The sequence below is a fragment of the Bufo bufo genome, chromosome 5 (assembly GCF_905171765.1).
Source record: "Bufo bufo chromosome 5, aBufBuf1.1, whole genome shotgun sequence".
In the NCBI taxonomy this organism is placed as follows: Eukaryota; Metazoa; Chordata; class Amphibia; order Anura; family Bufonidae; genus Bufo; species Bufo bufo.
The window spans coordinates 438,015,257-438,038,633 of NC_053393.1; the positions used below are offsets into that span (position 1 = coordinate 438,015,257).

The window sequence follows — 23,377 nt, forward strand, 5'->3', positions numbered from 1 at the left end:
TAGTGATAAAAAAATTAAAAAGTGGGGAAAAAAATAACTTTTTAATTTTTTGTCGCCATATTTTGAACCCTATAACTTTTTTGTAATTATGTGTACGGAGCTGTATGGGGGCTCATTTTTTGCGGGGCGATCTGAACATTTTTTATTGATATCATTCTGGGGTGTGTATGACTTATTTCAAATACACTGCACCTGAACTAAACTTCAAACAGAACTAGTGCAGATGCCAGGTGCAGTGTATTTGATTGGAAGAGACATGACACAGAGGTGATTTGCCCGATCTCGTGACCACACGGGGGAGACGGAGTATCACCGGAAGCGCGCGCTTCAGGTGTTTCACGAGTTCAGATTGACCACGGCATCTGAGCGGTTAAATGTCCGCGATCGGCATTACTGCCGGTTCCATAAGAAGCAACCGCGGCTATGGCGCCCGCAGCGCTCAGAAGAGGGCGCCATGTTTAAAGACCGGCCCAATGATGTACATGTACATCATCGGGCGTGAAAGGGTTAAAATTAAAATAATACAAGTGCAATGTTAACGTTTTCAAGGTTAAAGAGGACCTTTCACCACTCCTGATATTGCTGTTTTAATAGCTTCATGCATTCCCCATGTACTAACAATTCTGGAGCATCTATTCTTATGACTGTATGTTGTCCCATTTATCTATTTTTTTAACTAGAAGTTATGAATTAATTGCATTAGCTTTCAGTAAGGGTACAGAGGGGAGGAAGTTGGGAGTGTGTACCTGCACAGTCTGAAAATGGCAGCACCGATTGGATAGAGTCAGACTGTGCATGTACACATCCCCAACTTGTTAACTCCCCGCTGTTCCCTTACTGAAAGCTAATGCAATTCATTCATAACTTCTAGTAGAAATAACAGAGGAACGGCACAACATAGAGACATAAGAATAGATGCTGCAGAATGGTTATTACATGGGAAATGCATGTAGCTATTAAAACTGAACTGTCAGGAGCAGTGAAAGGTCCTCTTTAAGGATCATTTCCTTGTACGATATGGGACTGAAAGTCCCATACCAACTCCAAGGACCATGTACATATCAGTGATAGTAAATAGCACCTGAACTACTATTTGACTTCAGGGACAGCTACGGTATAGATCAATGATTACGACCAGCTCATTACAGACAGTTTCAATACCAACATAGAAAAAGCTTTTATAAAAGTTACTATAGAAATAAAAGTTTAACAGTTTGGTCAAAAGCAACATAGCCAATGGTTCGAGAAAAGTGCATAAAAGTGCAAAAATATCCTGTCATCAACAGGTCCTTACGGAATTACAAGTTTTTATAGAAGAAAAAGTGCAACAGTTTTGTCACAAGCAACATAGCCAACGCTTCGATTAAAGTGCAAAAAATATCCTCAGTCATCAACAGGTCCTTACTGAATATGGGACTACTCAGCCAATGTTGACTACATCAAAAATATTTGTTGTACATTTTTTTGTTATTGGTGACCAATGTCTTTGCAATATGCAGAATTTTCTATATTTTCAAAGTTATGCCCCCTGGTTTGACAAGTCCTGTCCATAAAATGGCTGGTGTTGAAGGGTCACGAGACTGGGCAAATCACCTCTGTGTCATGTCTCTTCCAATCAAATACACTGCACCTGTCATCTGCACTAGTTCTGTTTGAATTTTGGTTCAGTGTATTTCAATTGAGATGACATCACATGGTGGTTACATGACCCTCCATCAACGGCCATTTTATGGCCAGCAGCTCTATGTGGACAGCACAAAGGCATTGTAAATAGGGGATCATAACTTATGAAATGTAGAAAATGGTGATTGTACACAAGGACTATATTAGTAAGTGTCATATTATCATGTCACAAAAACACATGGGTCGACCCATAAAAGTGTCCAGCCTCTTTATGGACTGGGCCCTTATCAGTTATAGCATGTGAAATCGTACTTCGGTGTCTGACTCGATCACTTGTATGTAATACATTCCATTAACAATGATAGTTGGCTGTATTTCTTACGGACCTGATGAGGTATTCAGTCATAACTGTTATCAACACTAAATTTGGTTTCACCCTATTGTAGTTGTTGAGTGGATTGCCCCACTACTGGAGCATCAGTAGTGGACCCAAGATCTTCATCACTTTGGTCAAGGAGGGAACACATAAATGACTCTCAAGGTCTATAAAATTTACCCTGCGGATGGTGTTGTAGAGTATGAAGAGGATCGGAGTCAGAACCAGAATGGTATGGAAGGGATTGGTTGGAGGGAGGGGTAGGAAAAGAGGTGGGAGTTGGAAAAATAAAGGGAGAAATAGCATCTTGCTGGCGGATTGTAGAAGAAGTAGATGGAGAAGTCAAATCAGGACCATGTGGCTGAGAGAAGGAAGCTGGTTGTGTTTGAGAACTGGCACTGGATTGGGATTGTGAAGGTGATGGAAAAGAGACAAAGGAAGGTGAATGGGATTGGGAATGGCTTAACAACTAGGGTGGTCAAAATGTAGGTTGATAGGTGGGGGATGGGTTTAAGATGGAGTAAAGGTGTGGGACGTTGGGTAAGGGTGGTGGTGGGACGTTGGGTAAGGGTGGTGGTGGGACGGGGATAGGTTTGGGATGTTGGAAGGGTTTGGGACGGGGGACGGGTGTGGGGCAGGGGAAAGGTGTGGGACGGGGGAAAGGCGTGTGCCACATAGTAAGAGCAAGCAGGTGATGAAGTCATGGCTGTTGGAAAGGAGGTGGTTGGGGGATATGACTAGGGTGGAGGACACGAATGGGAAGGGGGTGGATGTTGAATATTCCAGACTATTTGAATCAATGTCACTCTACAATCACAATTCTGCTCTTGAGTCATGTCGTCCATCCAATGACTTAACATTAATAGAAACTGCTGATTAGGATTAAGGGGATCTGGACGGCTAACACCCTCCATCTGCTGGACCATGGTTATTAACTCTTGCTTATATCGAGTCTGCTGTTCCTCTAATTTTATTAAACAATCTCAAAAGATTTGTGCGAGATCATCCAAGACTCTATGTTGTCTCCAAACAGCTATCGGCCTACTTGATACTCTCTCAAAGGAAAAAGTAATGAACTGGCGAGTATCATGAATCACAGCACATATTTGTGGTTGGCGACCTTGTGACTCTAGAGCAGAATCATGTGAAGTAGAGGGTCCAGAAGCTAGATCAGGAGACGGTCCGGAGACTTGTTCTGTTTCAAAATCATGTTCAACAGGCTCTCCTTCTGGAGGTAGGGTGCTTGAATGAGTACTGTAAGGCTACTTTCACACTTGCGTTAGGAGCGGATCCGTCTGGTATCTGCACAGACGGATCCGCTCCTATAATGCAAACGCTTGCATCCGTTCAGAACGGATCCGTTTGCATAACCATGAAAAAAAAAAAAAATTATTATAATTTTTTTTTTTTGTTCATGATAATGCAAACGGATCCGTTTTGACTTTACATTGAAAGTCAATGGGGGACGGATCCGTTTGAAGATTGAGCCATACTGTGTCATCTTCAAACGGATCCGTCCCCATTGACTTACATTGTAAGTCTGGACGGATCCGTTTGACTCCGCACGGCCAGGCGGACACCCGAACGCTGCAAGCTGCGTTCAGGTGTCCGCCTGCTGAGCGGAGCGGAGGCTGAACGCTGCCAGACTGATACATTCTGAGCGGATCCGCAGAGAGAGAGCCTTCAAACGGAACTCACAAGCGGAGCCCCGAACGCTAGTGTGAAAGTAGCCTAAATTAAAAGAAAAAAAACATCTCAATAATCTCAGTAGGCATCATAGAATATTCAATCCACTAAAAGAGGACCTGTCACTCACGTGTGCAGCTCGAATGAACGTTGAATGAATTAGAGATAGTGTCCATATTGATAAGGTGTTCTTCTTAAAGCCCCAGAACCACTTGGCGCTGTTCGATCACGATTGAGGTCACGCATAACGCAATCACGTATTGACCTCCAGCGTGTTGATATAAAATCAGCTAAAAAATAATTATGAGAAATAAAAAATTGTTCTATTTTAAAACTGTAACAAAACTATGGAATGCTTCTGTAGATTATTGTTGAGCGCGAATATTCGAAAAGCGAATTTTTATCGCGAATATCGGCACTTTGAGAATTTGCGAATATTTAGAATATAGTGCTATATATTCGCAATGACGAATATTTATTTATTTTTTAACACAGTACACATCAGGTGATCATCCCTCCCTTCTTTTAGCTTGTAAGCCAATGAGAAGGCTTTGTCACAGCTTAGCAACATCCCTAGCAACCAATAAAGTTGCCTACCCCACGCCGGTATTTTGCGCGCATTACGCAAATAAAACATTGCAGATTTTTGCAATCAAGAATATTATCTCGAATTCGCGAATTCACGAATATATGACGAATATTCTACAAAATATTTGCGAAATATCGAATATTGTCCCTGCCGCTCATCAATACTGTAGAATATGGTCTTCTTTCAACAGCGCTGGTTATATAGGATGGCACAGATAGTGCTGCCCCAGCCTGTAGAAAATCTGTACTGCTTTTTACCCAATGTGTGTGTATGTGTTTATCTGTGTGTATATACAGTATATATATATATATATATATATATATATATCCCTTTCAGGCCCGGGCCATTTTTTATTTTGTTTTTCACTCCCCGCATTCCCATAGTCCTAACTTTTTTATTTTTCTGTTCACATAGCCCTATGAGGGCTTATTTTTTGAGGGACAAGTTGTACTTTCTAATGGCGCCATTTACAATTGCATATCATGTAGTGGGAAGTGGAAAACAATTCCAAATAGAATAGAATTGGGAAAACACAGAATTCCGATTTTTATTTTAATTTTTTTTATTACACTGTACACTATGTGGTAAAATTGACCTGTTATCTTCATTCTCCAGGTCAGTACAGTTCCAACGATACCACACTTGTATAATTTTTCTTGCGTTTTAATACTAACAAAAAATTTAAAACCTTTGAGGAAAAAAAAATTTTACATTTTATAACCATATTCTGACCCCTATAATTGTTTTGTAGTTATGTGTACGGGGCTGTGTGAGGGCTAATTTTTTGCGGGACTATCTGTTATTTTCAGCGATACCAATTTGAAGTGTGTGCGACATTTTGATCACTTTTTATAAAAAAAATAATTGGGTAGTTGAAGTGACAAAAAATTGCAAGTTGGCAGGTTTTTTTCCCTGTTACGCAATATGCCGTAAGCCCTTAAAATTGTTATATTTTAATAGTATGGGCATTTTTTCACGCAGCAATGCCCTTGGGTGACAATAACTGGCAATCATTAGATTGCCCATTGTGTTCACTGATGGCTAAAAAACCCCATCATTGAACACTTAATTTGGAATATAACAATACAATGCTGCCACCTTGTTATATTTTAATAGTATGGGCATTTTTTCACGCAGAAATGCCCTTGATTTTTATTTTTTTTATTGGTTAAGTATTTTTATTTTTATTTTAAGGAAAGGGGGGGTGATTTGAACTTTTAATGTTTTTTTATTTATTTTTTATATTTGTAAAAACTTTTTTTTCCTTTTTTTAATTTTTTTACGTCACCTTGGGTGACAATAACTGGCAATCATTAGATTGCCCATTGTGTTCACTGATGGCTAAAAAAAACCCATCATTGAACACTTCATTTGGAATATAACAATACAATGCTGCCACCTAGCGGCCTGCATTGGTATATTTCTGAAATAGGCACTGAAGCCTGCTTGAGGCTTCGGTGTATTTCAGCGAAGTAACAAGTTCACCGATCTCAGCCAGGGAACGCTGTTACCGGAGTGCACAACTTCCGCTTCCGGACTGCGCAGATGCTGTGGTCACATTTGAAAATTTATCTTGAACTATTCTACCATTGTAAAACCTCTGACCGATATGACTAAGAAGGGCGCCGACGTCTCTGTCTGGTCAAATGAGGCATTGCAGGCCTTTTCGACTATTAAGGAATGTTTTGCGTCTGCTCCCATTCTGGTGCAGCCCGATGTGTCTCAACCATTCGTGGTGGAGGTTGATGCATCAGAAGTGGGGGTTGGAGCAGTGCTGTCGCAGGGTTCATCTCCTGGCAAATGGGTTCCGTGTGCTCGGTCGCCGAGAGGAATTATGATGTAGGAGATAGGGAATTGCTGGGCATCAAATTGGCCTTTGAGGAATGGCGTCACTGGTTGGAGGGGGCGTCTCATCCCGTTACAGTATATACGGATCATAAGAATTTGGCTTATCTACAATCTGCCAAGCGTCTGAATCCTAGACAGGCCAGATGGTCACTGTTCTTTACCAGGTTCAATTTTGTGGTTACTTTTCGCCCGGGGGTTAAAAACGTCAAGGCTGATGCGTTGTCTCGCAGTTTTCCTGGGGGATGTGATTCAGAGGATCATGCTCCGATTTTGGCTGATGGGGTGGTGGTCTCCGCTCTGTACCCCGAATTGGAGATGGAGGTGTTGGGAGCCCAGGAGGGGGCTCCTGGTTCTTGTCCCCCAGGGAGGTTGTTTGTTCCTGATGGACTGCGATACAAGGTATTCAAGGAACATCACGATATTGTCCTTGCTGGACATCCTGGTGGTAAGTCCACCTTTGATCTTGTGTCCCGGAGGTTCTGGTGGCCCGGGTTACGTAAGAGTGTTGAGGATTACGTAGCAGCTTGTGAAACCTGTGCACGGTCAAAGGTTGCTCACACTCGACCTGCTGGTTCACTTCTTCCTTTGTCTATTCCGTCTCGTCCTTGGACGCACTTGTCTAAGGACTTTATTACGGATCTGCCGAGTTCCTCCGGGAAAACAGTAATTTTGGTGGTTGTTTACCGTTTTAGTAAAATGGCTCACTTTGTATCGTTAGCCAGTCTGCCCAATGCCAAGAATCTTGCTCAGATTTATGTTGATAATATCGTGAAATTCATGGCATTCCATCGGATGTGGTTTCTGATAGGGGCACTCAGTTTGTCTCCAGGTTTTGGAGGGCGTTTTGCTCTCGGCTAGGCATTCAACTTTCGTTCTCTTCGGCTTTTCATCCGCAGTCGAATGGACAGACAGAGCGTACTAATCAAAACCTGGAGACCTACTTGAGGTGCTTTGTGGCTGAGAATCAGGAGGACTGGTCCTCATTCTTGTCCATAGCAGAGTTTGCTATGAATAACCGTAGGCAGGAGTCCACGGGTAAGTTGCCATTTTTTTGGCGCATACGGTTTTCATCCTCAGTTTGGTACCTTTTGTGGGACTGGTTCCTCTGGGATGCCAGAGGAGGAGAGATTTTCTTCTGCCTTGTCTTCTATCTGGCAGAGGATCCAAGTGAATTTGGAGAAAATGGGTGAGAGGTATAAGCTAATGGCTGACAAGAGACGTGTGACTGGTCCGGACCTGTGTGTGGGTGATCTGGTGTGGTTGTTTACTAAAAATATTAAACTGAGCGTACCATCTTGGAAACTGGGTCCAAGACTTATTGGACCTTACAAAATATCTGCGGTGGTCAATCCAGTAGCGTTTCAGCAGCATATCCAAAATCCTTCTTTATTTCAATCGATCACCGCATAACACAGCATAAAAACAGCAGCAACGTTTCGGCTAGGAATAGCCTTTGTCAAGCATATTTTACAATTAAAAAAACAAGTATATATCCAACATATCAATGCCGCCCACTATGATCATGATCCAATCAACTGTTCTTTTTCTATGTTACACCCACCTAGTTAATATGCACCAAGCTGCTATACAACATTCATTAGCTGTTTCAAACAAACATGAGCTGAATTCACATATTCACCTGTGTGGTATAATGGCGTGTAGGCATCCTCATAGTAGCTGGCGTCTCAAGCTAGAAAGTGCGCATGCACGTGCGCGTCATCAGACGGCGACACAAACCGAGACGCGCCGCAACCACTATTGACAAAAAACTCAACGTGGTGGCTAGCGTCCCAATGTTCACACTGCGCATGTCTGTAAACGTCATCAGAGGGCGGCCGGCTAGCGTCACGATGCCGCGCCTATTAGTGACGTGACAGGCAGCGTGACAGGGGAGGCAACATAGCTGCAAATGAGGAATGTCCGCATTGCTAAGATACAAAGCAACGTGCAAACTGATAGATACAATAACACATGGTAAAGATACAATGTGTAGCGTACCTCAGTTAAAACGGAGATCGCCAAGTAGATGAATGGACGCAATACCCACACAGGTGTATACATATGATAATATACAAGAATACAGAAGTATAAAACATGTGTAGCCAGCGTATAGCATTAGAATGAAAAAAAATCGTTCTGACTGGTGACGTGTCAGTAGAAACTGATGATCGGGTGGTTATCAATCGCGGGGCTATGCATTGTGATATATTACAACAGTTTTCAAATACATAAAACATAACATAAAGAGATACATATAACAGAAAAGAGTCTAGCTGATTCCTGCCACATTGAACTCAAGATTGAGTCCAAACGGCTGTAAGGACCTCAGCGTATAGATATGTTGGATATATACTTGTTTTTTTAATTGTAAAATATGCTTGACAAAGGCTATTCCTAGCCGAAACGTAGCTGCTGTTTTTATGCTGTGTTATGCGGTGATCGATTGAAATAAAGAAGGATTTTGGATATGCTGCTGTGGCCCTCCACTTTTTCTACATACCTTGGATTGCTTTGGATCTGTGATCTTCTGCCCAGCTGCTGCATGACTTCCATTATCGCTCTACACTAGCCGCTTGCTGTGCTGCTCCTGCACACCTTTCTTTCTCCAGTAGCGTTTCGTCTGGATCTTCCGCAGACTTTGAGGATCCATGATGTGTTCCACAAGTCTTTACTAAAGAAATATGTGAGACCGGTGGAACCATCGCCATTGCCTCCTCCCCCTGTTCTGGTTGATGGAAATTTAGAGTTTGAGATCTCCAGGGTATTCGACTCAATGGATGTTAGTGCCAGCCGACTGGTGAGGGCTTTTCACAGATCCCACAAGGATAAAGTTGGGCCGGGGTGTCCGGAGGTCACCCGTAGAAGGGGGGGTACTGTCATGCCCTGCTCAGGCTATGTGCGGAGGTCTGCCAGATTAGAAGCACGTGTGTAGCCTTTTGTTTTTGTTTGAAGTTGAGCTATATCCGCCTCCCTTCAGGTGCAGTGGGTGGGGTCGTTAGTTTGAGTTTAAATTACGCCCACTCCCAGTGTCCTGTGCGGGTTATAGCTTTTGTCTGGCTCAGAGGAAGGAAGGATTTGCTGTTCCTGCTCAGAAAGATAAGTTGGTGTTGCTTTCTTGTGGTTGACTGTCTAGGCTGTTAGAGAGACGCCTGCCCCTCCAGGTCTGAGGGAGCAGGCTGCCTCCTTCCCCCTTTTACCATCTTAGGGATTTTAGGGTATCTTCAGCCTAGGCACAGGGACACGGTCATTCCCACCTTCAGGGTCTGAAAGTGGGCATAGAAGTCTAGGGAGAGCTGGTAGGGATTTGTCAGGAGGTGACCTTCATCCCCAGCTTCTTGCCTAGACACTTGTTTGTTTATATTCTGTGTGTCTTGTATTGGACCCAGTATTTTGTGATGGACTGTGGTATTTGGCTCTCCTGGGGTGGTATTATGTGCCTCAATTTTGGTATTGCAGGCCTATCCTACTTGTGTTGACCCTGTCTTTCATCAATTTGGACCCAACTAGAAAACGGGGCCACTTTTAGTATTTTTTCCCAGGATCACTTTAAGTTCCTTGAGGGTCACATTGCCCTGCCTCCCTTTATTGGCTTCAGTGAGCGGTGACAACACTCCCTGTAGCTGCTTAATCACATAGCTGGACAAGAGTACTCTGAGAAAGCTCTATGACGGCGCTGGTAATGTAGGTCACTGGACAGGAAGAAATCAAAGATATTTGGGTATAATTATTCTCCTACAATAAAAAGGCTTGCTACAATACTATATGATAGGGGCAGTGTGGGCATCTCCCAGCACAGCCCATGTACCTACTCACACGGCCTCCACGTCCTCGAAGGACGGCACGCCCACGCTGTCCATGACCACCTCGCCTAGAAATACTGGCTCCAACAGTTGATTGAGAGGCAATTTGCCTGTTTGTTTCTTCCTATAAAAATTTTTTATTTATAGTTTTAGGCCCCTTTCACATGGGCGTGTACACATTGCACCCACCTGAGCCATTCATTTCAATGGGGCTGTGTACATGAGCGATGTTTTTCACGAATCACTTGTGCTTTGCTAGAAAATCGCAGCATTTTCTATATTCTGCGTTTTTCACTCAACGCAGGCCCCATAGAAGTGAATGGGGCTGCATTAAAATCACATTGTATCCGCAAGCAAGTGCGGATGCAATGCGATTTTCTCAGATGGTTGCTAAGGAGATGATAATAAATAGGGATGAGGTCCATTCACATGGTTATAATGGAAAATAATAGCATTCTTTAATACAGAATGCTAAGTAAAATATCCCTTGAGGGTTAAAAAAATAATTAAAAAAATTACTCACCTCATCCACCTGCAAAAGGACCTGCGCTGACGTCACCACGCTCACCACGTGGTGAGCGCGATGACATGAGCGCAGGTCCTTTTGCAGGTCCTGCAAGAAGAAAGAAGACTATAATGGCTGCGCGATCAAGTGGATGAGGTGAGTAATTTTTTTAATTATTTTTTAACCCTCAAGGGACATTTTACTTAGCATTCTCTATTAAAGAATGCTATTATTTTCCATTATAACCATGTTATAATGGAAAATAATAAAATCTACGGAACACCAAACCCAAACCCAAACTTCAGTGAAGAAGTCCGGGTTCGGGTCTGGGTAACACATTCAGTTTTTTATCACGCACGTGCAAAATGCATCAATGCTTTGCACTCGCAAGGAAAAAAATGAACAACACAACACAATCACAGACAAAACCGACTGAAATTGCGTGCGCACTCGCGGGTTTCCCGCAACGCATCCAGACAAAATCTGTGACGCTGTGTGCAAGGAACCTTAAACAACAGACCATTGCATATTTTACATAACATAAGAATTTCTACTCACATCCTTTATTTGAGGAAGACTACTTGATCGAGTTTCACCGCCACTGCAGTTGCCTGAATGTGTACCCTCCTGTGTCTGGAAAAAAACACACAATTAGGACTTACATGGCCGTGTGCCTGCCGTGCTGCAACATAAGGGCATCGCCCATGTAGACTCTTTTATGTAAAGTCATTCGCTAAAGAGTGGTTCCATTTTATTGTCATCTGTATTGTTGGGCGGTGCAGGCCGATCTTTGACCCATTCATTTTGGAGTCTGCATCCTTCAGCGCAAGACACATGGGCTGTACCCTTGCAAATCTAAACATTCGTAAAAAAAAAATAATAATAATATGTCCTACTTACTGCCTCTATTGGCTCTGGAGAAAATTTAAATTCCTCTAGATCTACTTCAGAGGATTCCGTTGGAGAATTTCCCTGAAATATTGAAAAATGTATTGTATAGAAAATATAGATATCTTTATAAAAGAATATTTTTCAATTGATTAGTTACCGGAATCTGAAATAATGGCGTACTTCGACCGCCAACAGAAGGAGAAGGCAAAGACATCTGGAAAAAATAGCAAAGAAGAACCATTTTAATACAAGCTCTTAATTTGACATATGTGCATTGCATTGGAGCATTTTGATGCTCTGCCTTGCCTTGCGATGCATTGCGCATCATCGGCCTTTGGTTCTGTTCAGTGAGGTATCGTGTTTTAAAACATTATGCTAGGCAGAGGCTTCCCAGTAGCATTGAACATAGTTGGTAGTCTATATAGTATCCACCTATAAAACACCCAAGCGCAGCGCTTGACAGCCAAATTAGGCGATGTCACCGACCTAACTGCTACTGAAAAGCCTCTACCTAGTGTAATGTTGTAAAACACGGTACCTCACTGGACAGAACCAGAGCCGGACAATGCACAATGCAGAGAAAGGCAAGGGGGAGTATCACAATGCTCCACTGCTATGCTCATTTATGTCAGCCTGGAATCATGTACAGTCCTGGCCAAAAGTTTTGAGAATTACATAAATATTGGAAATTGGAAAAGTTGCTGCTTAAGTTTTTATAATAGCAATTTGCATATACTCCAGAATGTTATGAAGAGTGATCAGATGAATTGCATAGTCCTTCTTTGCCATGAAAATTAACTTAATCCCCAAAAAAAACCTTTCCACTGCATTTCATTGCTGTCATTAAAGGACCTGCTGAGATCATTTCAGTAATCGTCTTGTTAACTAAGGTGAGAATGTTGACGAGCACAAGGCTGGAGATCATTATGTCAGGCTGATTGAGTTAAAATGGCAGACTTGACATGTTAAAAGGAGGGTGATGCTTGAAATCATTGTTCTTCCATTGTTAACCATGGTGACCTGCAAAGAAACGCGTGCAGCCATCATTGCGTTGCATAAAAATGGCTTCACAGGCAAGGATATTGTGGCTACTAAGATTGCACCTCAATTAACAATTTATAGGATCATCAAGAACTTCAAGGAAAGAGGTTCAATTCTTGTTAAGAAGGCTTCAGGGCGTCCAAGAAAGTCCAGCAAGCGCCAGGATCGTCTCCTAAAGAGGATTCAGCTGCGGGTTCGGAGTGCCACCAGTGCAGAGCTTGCTCAGGAATGGCAGCAGGCAGGTGTGAGCGCATCTGCACGCACAGTGACTTTTGGAAGATGGCCTGGTGTCAAGAAGGCCAGCAAAGAAGCCACTTCTCTCCAAAAAAAACATCAGGGACAGATTGATCTTCTGCAGAAAGTATGGTGAATGGACCGCTGAGGAATGGGGCAAAGTCATATTCTCAGATGAAGCAACTTTCCGATTGTTTGGGGCATCTGGAAAAAAGCCTTGGCTTGTCCGGAGAAGAAAAGGTGAGCACTACCATCAGTCCTGTGTCATGCCAACAGTAAAGCATCCTGAGACCATTCATGTGTGGGGTTGCTTCTCATCCAAGGGAGTGGGCTCACTCACAATTTTGCCCAAAAACACAGCCATGAATAAAGAATGGTACCAAAACACCCTCCAACAGCAACTTCTTCCAACAATCCAACAACAGTTTGGTGAAGAACAATGCATTTTCCAGCACGATGGAGCACCGTGCCATAAGGCAAAAGTGATAACTAAGTGGCTCGGGGACCAAAACGTTGACATTTTGGGTCCATGGCCTGGAAACTCCCCAGATCTTAATCCCATTGAGAACTTGTGGTCAATCCTCAAGAGGCGGGTGGACAAACAAAAACCCACTAATTCTGACAAACTCCAAGAAGTGATTATGAAAGAATGGGTTGCTATCAGTCAGGAATTGGCCCAGAAGTTGATTGAGAGCATGCCCAGTCGAATTGCAGAGGTCCTGAAAAAGAAGGGCCAACACTGCAAATACTGACTCTGCATAAATGTCATGTAATTGTCGATAAAAGCCTTTGAAACGTATGAAGTGCGTGTAATTATATTTCACTACATCACAGAAACAACTGAAACAAAGATCTAAAAGCAGTTTAGTAGCAAACTTTGTGAAAACTAATATTTGTGTCATTCTCAAAACTTTTGGCCACGACTGTACATTCACACTCTCAGAATGTTTTCCAGATTAGAACAGGTGTTCAGTGGTACATATGTACAGAGTACAATAAAACTTTTCATTTGGATAACTACCTTCCTTTTCCTACTGGCTTTCACAAGCTTGGCTACTCATAGTTCAATCAACATGTTCTTCTCTGCATCCCAAAATTGCAAAAGCTCTATGACGGCGCTGGTAATGTAGGTCACTGAACAGGAAGAAATCAAAAGATATTTGGGTATAATTATTCTCCTACAATAAAAAGGCTTGCTACAATACTATATGATAGGGGCAGTGTGGGCATCTCCCAGCACAGCCCATGTACCTACTCACACGGCCTCCACGTCCTCGAAGGCCGGCACGGCCACGCTGTCCATGACCACCTTGCCTAGAAATACTGGCTCCAACAGTTGATTGAGAGGCAATTTGCCTGTTTGTTTCTTCCTATAACATTTTTTTATTTATAGTTTTAGGCCCCTTTCACATGGGCGTGTACGCATTGCACCCACCTGAGCCATTCATTTCAATGGGGCTGTGTACATGAGCGATGTTTTTCACGAATCACTTGTGCGTTGCGTGAAAATCGCAGCATTTTCTATATTCTGCGTTTTTCACTCAACGCAGGCCCCATAGAAGTGAATGGGGCTGCATTAAAATCACATTGCATCCGCAAGCAAGTGTGGATGCAATGCGATTTTCTCGGATGGTTGCTAAGGAGATGATAATAAATAGGGATGAGGTCCATTCACATGGTTATAATGGAAAATAATAGCATTCTTTAATACAGAATGCTAAGTAAAATATCCCTTGAGGGTTAAAAAAAATAATAAAAAAATTACTCACCTCATCCACCTGCAAAAGGACCTGAGCTGACGTCACCACGCTCACCACGTGGTGAGCGCGATGACGTCAGCGCAGGTCCTTTTGCAGGTCCTGCAAGAAGAAAGAAGACGATAATGGCTGCGCGATCAAGTGGATGAGGTGAGTAATTTTTTTTATTATTTTTTAACCCTCAATGGACATTTTACTTAGCATTCTCTATTAAAGAATGCTATTATTTTCCATTATAACCATGTTATAATGGAAAATAATAAAATCTACAGAACACCAAACCCAAACCCAAACTTTAGTGAAGAAGTCCGGGTTCGGGTCTGGGTAACACATTCAGTTTTTTATCACGCACGTGCAAAATGCATCAACGCTTTGCACTCGCACTGAAAAAAACTGAACAACACAACACAATCACAGACAAAACCGACTGAAATTGCGTGCGCACTCGCGGGTTTCCCGCAACGCATCCAGACAAAATCCGTGACGCTGTGTGTAAGGAGCCTTAAACAACAGACCATTACTAGAGTTGAGCGAACACCTGGATGTTCGGGTTCGAGAAGTTCGGCCGAACTTCCCGGAAATGTTCGGGTTCGAGATCCGAACCCGACCCGAACTTCGTCCCGAAACCCATTGAAGTCAATGGGGACCCGAACTTTTCGGCACTAAAAAGGCTGTAAAACAGCCCAGGAAAGGGCTAGAGGGCTGCAAAAGGCAGCAAAATGTAGTTAAATCCCCTGCAAACAAATGTGGATAGGGAAATGAATTAAAATTAAAATAAAATAAATAAAAATTAACTAATATCAATTGGAGAGAGGTCCCATAGCAGAGAATCAGGCTTCACGTCAGCAGAGAATCAGTCTTCATGTCATAGCAGAGAATCAGGCTTCACATCACCCACCACTGGAACAGTCTATTGTCAGATATTTAGGCCCAGGCACCCAGGCAGAGGAGAGAGGTCCCATAGCAGAGATTCAGGCTTCATGTCAGCAGAGAATCAGTCTTCATGTCATAGCAGAGAATCATGCTTCACGTCACCCAACATTGGAACAGTCCATTGTCATATAATTTAGGCCCCGGCACCCAGACAGAGGAGAGAGGTCCCATAGCAGAGAATCTGGCTTCATGTCAGCAGAGAATCAGTCTTCATGTCATAGCAGAGAATCAGGCTACACGTCACCCACCACTGGAACAGTCCATTGTCAGATATTTAGGCCCAGGCACCCAGGCAGAGGAGAGAGGTCCCATAGCAGAGATTCAGGCTTCATGTCAGCAGAGAATCAGTCTTCATGTCATAGCAGAGAATCATGCTTCACGTCACCCAACATTGGAACAGTCCATTGTCATATAATTTAGGCCCCGGCACCCAGACAGAGGATAGAGGTCCCATAACATAGAATCTGGCTTCATGTCAGCAGAGAATCAGTCTTCATGTCATAGCAGAGAATCAGGCTTCACGTCACCCAAAACTGGAACAGTCCATTGTCATATATTTAGGCCCCGGCACCCAGACAGAGGAGAGAGGTCCCATAACATAGAATCTGGCTTCATGTCAGCAGAGAATCAGTCTTCATGTCATAGCAGAGAATCAGGCTTCATGTCACCCACCACTGGAACAGGCCACTGTCAGATATTTTTAGGCCCCGGCACCCAGACAGAGGAGAGAGGTCCCATAACATAGAATCTGGCTTCATGTCAGCAGAGAATCAGTCTTCATGTCATAGCAGAGAATCAGGCTTCACGTCACCCAAAACTGGAACAGGCCACTGTCAGATATTTTTAGGCCCCAGCACCCAGACAGAGGAGAGAGGTCCCATAACAGAGATTCAGGCTTCATGTCAGCAGAGAATAAGTCTTCATGTCATAGCAGAGAATCAGGCTTCATGTCACCCACCACTGGAACAGGCCACTGTCAGATATTTTTAGGCCCCGGCACCCAGACAGAGGAAAGAGGTCCCATAACAGAGATTCAGGCTTCATGTCAGCGACTTAGCAGAGAATCAGTCTTCATGTCACCCACCACTGGAACAGGCCACTGTCAGATATTTTTAGGCCCCGGCACCCAGACAGAGGAGTGGTTCATTCAACTTTGGGTTGCTCCGCAATATAATGGTAAAATGAAAATAAAAATAGGAATGAATGAGGAAGTACCCTGGAGTACAATAATATATGGTTAAGGGGAGGTAGTTAATGTCTAATCTGCACAAGGGATGGACAGGTCCTGTGGGATCCATGCCTGGTTCATTTTTATGAACGTCAGCTTGTCCACATTGGCTGTAGACAGGCGGCTGCGTTTGTCTGTAATGACGCCCCCTGCCGTGCTGAATACACGTTCAGACAAAACGCTGGCCGCCGGGCAGGGCGGCACCTCCAAGGCATAAAAGGCTAGCTCCGGCCACGTGGACAATTTGGAGACCCAGAAGTTGAATGGGGCCAAACCATCAGTCAGTACGTGGAGGGGTGTGCACAGGTACTGTTCCACCATGTTAGTGAAATGTTGCCTCCTGCTAACACGTTCCGTATCAGGTGGTGGTGCAGTTAGCTGTGGCGTGGTGACAAAACTTTTCCACATCTCTGCCATGCTAACCCTGCCCTCAGAGGAGCTGGCCGTGACACAGCTGCGTTGGCGACCTCTTGCTCCTCCTCTGCCTTCGCCTTGGGCTTCCACTTGTTCCCCTGTGACATTTGGTAATGCTCTCAGTAGCGCGTCTACCAACGTGCGCTTGTACTCGCGCATCTTACTATCACGCTCCAGTGCATGAAGTAAGGTGGGCACATTGTCTTTGTACCGTGGATCCAGCAGGGTGGCAACCCAGTAGTCCGCACACGTTAAAATGTGGGCAACTCTGCTGTCGTTGCGCAGGCACTGCAGCATGTAGTCGCTCATGTGTGCCAGGCTGCCCAGAGGTAAGGACAAGCTGTCCTCTGTGGGAGGCGTATCGTCATCGTCCTGCGTTTCCCCCCAGCCACGCACCAGTGATGGGCCCGAGCTGCGTTGGGTGCCACCCCGCTGTGAACATGCTTCATCCTCATCCTCCTCCACCTCCTCCTCATCCTCGTCCTCCTCGTCCTCCAGTAGTGGGCCCTGTCTGGCCACATTTGTACCTGGCCTCTGCTGTTGCAAAAAACCTCCCTTTGAGTCACTTCTAAGAGACTGGCCTGAAAGTGCTAAAAATGACCCCTCTTCCTCCTCCTCCTCCTCCTGGGCCACCTCCTCTTCCATCATCGCCCTAAGTGTTTTCTCAAGGAGACATAGAAGTGGTATTGTAATGCTGATAACGGCGTCATCGCCACTGGCCATGTTGGTGGAGTACTCGAAACAGCGCAACAGGGCACACAGGTCTCGCATGGAGGCCCAGTCATTGGTGGTGAAGTGGTGCTGTTCCCCATTGCGACTGACCCGTGCGTGCTGCAGCTGAAACTCCACTATGGCCTGCTGCTGCTCGCACAGTCTGTCCAGCATGTGCAAGGTGGAGTTCCACCTGGTGGGCACGTCGCATATGAGGCGGTGAGCGGGAAGGCTGAAGTTACGCTGTAGCGCAGACAGGCGAGCAGCGGCAGGATGTGAACGCCGGAAGCGCGAACAGACGGCCCGCACTTTATGCAGCAGCTCTGACATGTCGGGGTAGTTGCGAATGAACTTCTGCACTACCAAATTCAGCAGATGCGCCAGGCAAGGGATGTGCGTCAAATCGGCTAGTCCCAGAGCTGCAACGAGATTTCGCCCATTATCGCACACCACCAGGCCGGGCTTGAGGCTCACCGGCAGCAACCACTCGTCGGTCTGTTGTTCTATACCCCGCCCCAACTCCTGTACGGTGTGGGGCCTGTCCCCCAAACATATGAGTTTCAGAATGGCCTGCTGACGTTTACCCCGGGCTGTGCTGAAGTTGGTGGTGAAGGTGTGTGGCTGACTGGATGAGCAGGTGGAAGAAGAGGAGGAGGAAGCTGAGTAGGAGGAAGAGGTGACAGGAGGCAAAGAATGTTGCCCTGCGATCCTTGGCGGCGGAAGGACGTGCGCCAAACAGCTCTCCGCCTGGGGCCCAGCCGCCACTACATTTACCCAGTGTTCAGTTAGGGAGATATAGCGTCCCTGGCCGTGCTTACTGGTCGACGTTTCTGTGGTTAGGTGGACCTTGCCACAGATGGCGTTGCGCAGTGCACACTTGATTTTATCGGATACTTGGTTGTGCAGGGAAGGCACGGCTCTCTTGGAGAAGTAGTGCCGGCTGGGAACAACATACTGTGGGACAGCAAGCGACATGAGCTGTTTGAAGCTGTCTGTGTCCACCAGCCTAAATGACAGCATTTCATAGGCCAGTAGTATAGAAATGCTGGCATTCAGGGCCAGGGATCGAGGGTGGCTAGGTGGGAATTTACGCTTTCTCTCAAATGTTTGTGAGATGGAGAGCTGAACGCTGCCGTGTGACATGGTTGAGATGCTTGGTGACGCAGGTGGTGGTGTTGGTGGTACATCCCATGTTTGCTGGGCGGCAGGTGCCAACGTTCCTCCAGAGGCGGAGGAAGAGGCCGAGGCGGCGGCAGCAGCAGAAGAGACCAAGGCGGCAGCAGCAGAAGAGGTAGCAGGGGGAGCCTGAGTGACTTCCTTGTTTTTAAGGTGTTTACTCCACTGCAGTTCATGCTTTGCATGCAGGTGCCTGGTCATGCAGGTTGTGCTAAGGTTCAGAACGTTAATGCCTCGCTTCAGGCTCTGATGGCACAGCGTGCAAACCACTCGGGTCTTGTCGTCAGCACATTGTTTGAAGAAGTGCCATGCCAGGGAACTCCTTGAAGCTGCCTTTGGGGTGCTCGGTCCCAGATGGCGGTGGTCAGTAGCAGGCGGAGTGTCTTGGCGGTGGGTGTTCTGCTTTTGCCCACTGCTCCCTCTTTTGCTACGCTGTTGGCTCGGTCTCACCACTGCCTCTTCCTCCGAACTGTGAAAGTCAGTGGCACGACCGTCATTCCATGTGGGGTCTAGGACCTCATCGTCCCCTGCATCGTCTTCCACCAAGTCTTGACCCCTGACCTCCTGTTCAGTCTGCACACTGCAGAAAGACGCAGCAGTTGGCACCTGTGTTTCGTCATCATCAGAGACGTGCTGAGGTGGTATTCCCATGTCCTCATCATCAGGAAACATAAGTGGTTGTGCGTTAGTGCATTCTATCTCTTCCACCCCTGGGGAAGGGCTAGGTGGATGCCCTTGGGAAACCCTGGCAGCAGAGTCTTCAAACAGCATAAGAGACTGCTGCATAACTTGAGGCTCAGACAGTTTCCCTGATATGCATGGGGGTGATGTGACAGACTGATGGGCTTGGTTTTCATGCGCCATCTGTGCGCTTTCTGCAGAAGACTGGGTGGGAGATAATGTGAACATGCTGGATCCACTGTCGGCCACCCAATTGACTAATGCCTGTACCTGCTCAGGCCTTACCATCCTTAGAACGGCATTGGGCCCCACAAAATATTGCTGTAAATTCTGCCGGTTACTGGGACCTGAGGTAGTTGGTTCACTAGGACGTGTGGCTGTGGCAGAACGGCCACGTCCTCTCCCAGCACCAGAGGGTCCACTAACACCACCACCACCATGTCTGCGTCCGCGTCCCTTACTAGATGTTTTCCTCATTGTTACCGTTCACCACAATAAGAAAAATATTATTCGGGCCAATGTATTGAATTCAAATTCAGGCCTTTTGTTTACAGACACCCAACACTATCTGGCTATCTATTTAGGTACCGTATTACACTAATACAGGCACACCAGTAATGACAGATTTAGCTGAATATAAATTTGAGGCCTATTATTTCGGCGCTGGGTGACAGGTATACGTTTAATCACAGAATTAGACTTGGATCTGCACAGTAGCGTGTGTGTGAAGTTATTGAGAACTACCCTATCAGCACCTTGAATCTAATATACCCTTTTAGGGATAGATTTAAAGTAGGCCTGATACAGCAGAAACCACTAATTTAAAGAATTGCAAAATTGGGAATTGTATTTCAACCCAGAGCAAAAACTGTGCTTTGACGGACACTAAATAACTTGACCAGCTAAAGCAGTAATGAATGATTTGGACGAATATAAATGTGAGGCCTATTTTTTAGGAGCTGGATGACAGGTATACGTTTAATCACAGAATTAGACTTGGATCTGCACAGTAGCGTGTGTGTGAAGTTATTGAGAATTACCCTATCAGCACCTTGAATCTAATATACCCTTTTAGGGATAGATTTAAAGTAGGCCTGATACAGCAGAAACCACTAATTTAGAGAATTGCAAAATTGGGAATTGTATTTCAACCCAGAACAAAAACTGTGCTTTGACAGACACTAAATAACTTGACCAGCTAAAGCAGTAATGACAGATTTGGATGAATATAAATGTGAGGCCTATTTTTTAGGCGCTGGGTGAGAGGTATACGTTTACACACAGAATTATACTTGGAATTGCACAGTAGCGTGTGTGTGAAGTTATTGAGAATAACTTTGTGACAGGCTCAGCTTGACCCTGATGTAGGATATAGCCAAAAAATAACCACACTATTGATGGTTAAATGCACTTGTGACAGGCTCAGCTTGCCCCTGATGTAGTATATGGCCAAAAAATAACCACACTATTGATGGTTAAATGCACTTGATGACAGCTTGACCCTGATGTAGGATATAACCAAAAAATAACCACACTATTGATGGTTAAATGCACTTGGTGACAGGCTCAGCTTGCCCCTGATGTAGTATATGGCCAAAAAATAACCACACTATTGATGGTTAAATGCACTTGGTGAAAGGCTCAGCTTGCCCCTGATGTAGTATATGGCCAAAAAATAACCACACTATTGATGGTTAAATGCACTTGGTGACAGGCTCAGCTTGCCCCTGATGTAGTATATGGCCAAAAAATAACCACACTATTGATGGTTAAATGCACTTGATGACAGCTTGACCCTGATGTAGGATATAGCCAAAAAATAACCACACTATTGATGGTTAAATGCACTTTCGTGACAGGCTCAGCTTGCCCCTGATGTAGTATATGGCCAAAAAATAACCACACTATTGATGGTTAAATGCACTTGATGACAGCTTGACCCTGATGTAGGATATAGCAAAAAATAACCACACTATTGATGGTTAAATGCACTTTGTGACAGGCTCAGCTTGCCCCTGATGTAGTATATGGCCAAAAAATAACCACACTATTGATGGTTAAATGCACTTGATGACAGCTTGACCCTGTTGTAGGATATAGCCAAAAAATAACCACACTATTGATGGTTAAATGCACTTGGTGACAGGCTCAGCTTGCCCCTGATGTAGTATATGGCCAAAAAATAACCACACTATTGATGGTTAAATGCACTTGATGACAGCTTGACCCTGATGTAGGATATAGCAAAAAATAACCACACTATTGATGGTTAAATGCACTTGGTGACAGGCTCAGCTTGCCCCTGATGTAGTATATGGCCAAAAAATAACCACACTATTGATGGTTAAATGCACTTGATGACAGCTTGACCCTGTTGTAGGATATAGCCAAAAAATAACCACACTATTGATGGTTAAATGCACTTTCGTGACAGGCTCAGCTTGCCCCTGATGTAGTATATGGCCAAAAAATAACCACACTATTGATGGTTAAATGCACTTGATGACAGCTTGACCCTGATGTAGGATATAGCAAAAAATAACCACACTATTGATGGTTAAATGTACTTGGTGGCAGCTTGCGCTGGCGCACCACAAGCCACAAAATGGCCGCAGATCACCCCAGAAAAAAGTGACTGAAAAACGCTCTGGGCAGCCTAAAAACAGTGAGCAATTGAATAGCAGCAGTTCAATGATCCACAGTTGTAGATCGATCACTGAATGAAGTCTTTTGGAGGAGTTAATCACTGCCTAATCTCGCCCTAACGTCGCAGCTGCAACCTCTCCCTACACTTGTATCAGCAGAGTGACGTGCAGCGCTACGTGACCCAAGCTTATATAGAGGCTGGGTCACATGCTGCACTGGCCAATCACAGCCATGCCAATAGTAGGCATGGCTGTGATGGCCTCTTGGGGCAAGTAGTATGATGCTCGTTGATTGGCTGCTTTGCAGCCTTTCAAAAAGCGCCAAGAAAGCGCCGAACACCGAACTCGAACCCGGACTTTTACGAAAATGTTCGGGTTCGGGTCCGTGTCACGGACACCCCAAAATTCGGTACGAACCCGAACTATACAGTTCGGGTTCTCTCATGCCTAACCATTACATATTTTACATAACATAAGAATTTCTACTCACATCCTTTATTTGAGGAAGACTACTTGATCGAGTTTCACCGCCACTGCAGTTGCCTGAATGTGTACCCTCCTGTGTCTGGAAAAAAACACACAATTAGGACTTACATGGCCATGTGCCTGCCGTGCTGCAACATAAGGGCATCGCCCATGTACACTCTTTTATGTAAAGTCATTCGCTACAGAGTGGTTCCATTGTATTGTCGTCTGTATTGTTGGGCGGTGCAGGCCGATCTTTGACCCATTCATTTTGGAGTCTGCATCCTTCAGCGCAAGACACATGGGCTGTACCCTTGCAAAGCTAAACATTCGTAAAAAAATAAAAAAAAATAAAAAAAATATGTCCTACTTACTGCCTCCATTGGCTCTGGAGAAAATTTCAATTCCTCTAGATCTACTTCAGAGGATTCCGTTGGAGAATTTATCTGAAATATTGAAAAATGTATTGTATAGAAAATATAGATATCTTTATCATAATTATGAAAGAATATTTTTCAATTGATTAGTTACCGGAATCTGAAATAATGGCGTACTTCGACCGCCAACAGAAGGAGAAGGCAAAGACATCTGGAAAAAATAGCAAAGAAGAACCATTTTAATACAAGCTCTTTATTTGACATATGTGCATTGCATTGGAGCATTTTGATGCTCTGCCTTGCCTTGCGATGCATTGCGCATCATCGGCCTTTGGTTCTGTTCAGTGAGGTACATATGTACAGAGGACAATAAAGCTTTTCATTTGGATAACTACCT

The 23,377-nt window shown here is 44.6% G+C and overlaps 1 protein-coding gene across 1 annotated transcript in view; it reads left to right on the forward strand.

The window, feature by feature from the left end:
- The first annotated feature begins 19,060 nt into the window (after positions 1-19,060).
- The window catches only part of LOC121002190 (cytidine monophosphate-N-acetylneuraminic acid hydroxylase-like), a 259,046-nt gene continuing 254,729 nt past the window's right edge, over positions 19,061-23,377 (forward strand). Inside the window, exons 1-2 of the mRNA XM_040433533.1 lie at positions 19,061-19,071; positions 19,439-19,442. The gene's annotated coding sequence lies outside the window, so the exon portion shown is untranslated. The remainder of the gene's footprint in view (positions 19,072-19,438; positions 19,443-23,377) is intronic.